The 2500-nt window shown below is 39.0% G+C and overlaps 2 non-coding genes across 2 annotated transcripts; both read right to left on the bottom strand.

Moving 5' to 3' along the window:
• Nucleotides 1-194: 194 nt before the first annotated feature.
• On the bottom strand, nucleotides 195-267 carry TRNAR-UCG (transfer RNA arginine (anticodon UCG)). The gene has a single exon. It is a non-coding gene; the product is annotated as a tRNA-Arg (tRNA).
• A 647-nt stretch (nucleotides 268-914) lies between these two features.
• On the bottom strand, nucleotides 915-987 carry TRNAR-CCU (transfer RNA arginine (anticodon CCU)). The gene has a single exon. It is a non-coding gene; the product is annotated as a tRNA-Arg (tRNA).
• Between the last annotated feature and the right edge of the window lie 1513 nt (nucleotides 988-2500).

A 2500-nucleotide genomic window follows, 5' to 3' on the forward strand; every position in this document is an offset into this window, starting at 1 on the left:
CGTCGGCATAGAAGCACTTTTTAATGCCACTAAAATGCACAAGTAGTTAGACTGAAGATGCAACCTGAATGAGTGTACAGTATGTACTCCACTTTATTAATGATTAGTAATTAGAAAGTGAGGACTACAAGAGTATTGGAAAAGACTTTTTCCACTCTGAATGTAAAGCAGATTGTGTGACCATTGGCCAAAAATGACCACGAAGGGACTCGAACCCTCAATCTTCTGATCCGAAGTCAGACGCCTTATCCATTAGGCCACGCGGTCATCCGTTCACCTGAGATGATTTTTATCATGTAGGTGGTATGCATGGATGGAGAACATATTATTGAAAGGTATTCAGGTTTACATCCCATAGTGTTCTTTCAGCTCTTTTCGCTGGAAGCACTTTTTTGGAATCTATATATTGAGTATTTTATGAGTACGATATGCTTTTGTTTTCCTTTTTGCATACAAACCTCTTTCCTCATGCGTTTAAAGCTCATTTGTATTCTCTACATAGCTCTGGAAGTTTCCAGACGTGGAGTGAAACTGTTTTGAAAGTAGGACAAATTGCCCCTTCCTGCATATGCTAATTTTTCACACTCACATAGGTTTTATACGTTTTATGAATCCTGGCTTGACCTATTCAAGTAGCTGAAAGCCTGTCACCACCTCTAGAAACAAGATTCACACCAATCCAATTCAAATCATTTTTTCCAAAGGAATATGTTCTGGCCGGTCGAAAATGCATCTCACAAAAATAGGCATTTAAAAATATACTTTGCAGTTTCAGAACACTAACATGACTGTGAAGTGTACACAAGTAAAATGGGACCGTTTCAAAGTAACTAATCCCTCATAAACTTCTGAGAGGAAGCATGTAATAAATCTACCTAATTTTCTGGAAAAGATAGAGGGAGGATTTTCGTTATCACCTCAGATGGGACTTGAACCCACAATCTCTGGCTTAGGAGGCCAGTGCCTTATCCATTAGGCCACTGAGGCACACATGCATAGCTCTTTTCTAGAGGCATTATTTAAATGTATTCTATGGTCAGACATCGGTGTGTGCACACAGGGCCTTTCTCACTTCTCTCTATAAGTAAACTTCCCATTTTCATCCTCTTCCATCCTTGACTTTAACGCTCTCTTCTATGCTTTAATGGAGACTTTGCAATTTTAGCAAGTGGAGAGAAATTGGAGAACCACTTTCGACTCCACACTTCTTCTTCACTTACTTCTTTTCTCAATATACTGGGCTTAGAAAATGGTATCAAGCCATCCTTATCATCAGTAGGACACGGAAAGAGGCACCAAGTCTCCTAACCAAGTTCAACCACACTCTGCAACTTAACCATTGCACTACAAATTAGGCAACGGGGGCATCAGCAAAGGCAGCCAATGTGCCGATCCTTTATACATTTTGTGTAGTACTTTTCTTACTCGGAGGCAAAATCAGCACTTTAACTGCCCAAATCATACAGATTTTACACATGTAGCACTCTATGCACACATAGGCACACACCTTGCAGTTCTTCTACACACACTTAAGCTAAAAACCCATTCTGTCACGTCAAAATTCTGCAAACCTATTACATATTCAGTGCGTCGGCATAGAAGCTCTTTTTAATGCCACTAAAATGCACAAGTAGTTAGACTGAAGATGCAACCTGAATGAGTTTACAGTATGTACTCCACTTTATTAATGATTAGTACTGAGAAAGTGAGGACTACAAGAGTATTGGAAAAGACTTTTTCCACTCTGAATGTAAAGCAGATTGTGTGACCATTGGCCAAAAACGACCACGAAAGGACTCGAACCCTCAATCTTCTGATCCGAAGTCAGACGCCTTATCCATTAGGCCACGCGGTCATCCGTCCACCTGAGAGGATTTTTATCATGTAGGTGGTATGCATGGATGGAGAACATATTATTGAAAGGTATTCAGGTTTACATCCCATAGTGTTCTTTCAGCTCTTTTCGCTGGAAGCACTTTTTTGGAATCTATATATTGAGTATTTTATGAGTACGATATGCTTTTGTTTTCCTTTTTGCATACAAACCTCTTTCCTCATGAGTTTAAAGCTCATTTGTATTCTCTACATAGCTCTAGAAGTTTCCAGACGTGGAGTGAAACTGTTTTGAAAGTAGGACAAATTGCTCCTTCCTGCATATGCTAATTTTTCACACTCACATAGGTTGTATAAGTTTTATGAATCCTGGCTTGACCTATTCAAGTAGCTGAAAGCAATCCAATTCAAATCATTTTTTCCAAAGGAATATGTTCTGGCCAGTCGAAAATGCATCTCACAAAAATAGGCATTTAAAAATATACTTTGAAGTTTCAGAACACTAACATGTCTGTGAAGTGTACACAAGTAAAATGGGACCGTTTCAAAGTAACTAATCCCTCATAAACTTCTGAGAGGAAGCATGTAATAAATCTACCTAATTTTCTGGAAAAGATAGAGGGAGGATTTTTGTTATCACCTCAGATGGGACTCAAACCCACAATCC

This window comes from Triturus cristatus, chromosome 4_1, assembly GCF_964204655.1.
Source record: "Triturus cristatus chromosome 4_1, aTriCri1.1, whole genome shotgun sequence".
Classification (NCBI taxonomy): Eukaryota; Metazoa; Chordata; class Amphibia; order Caudata; family Salamandridae; genus Triturus; species Triturus cristatus.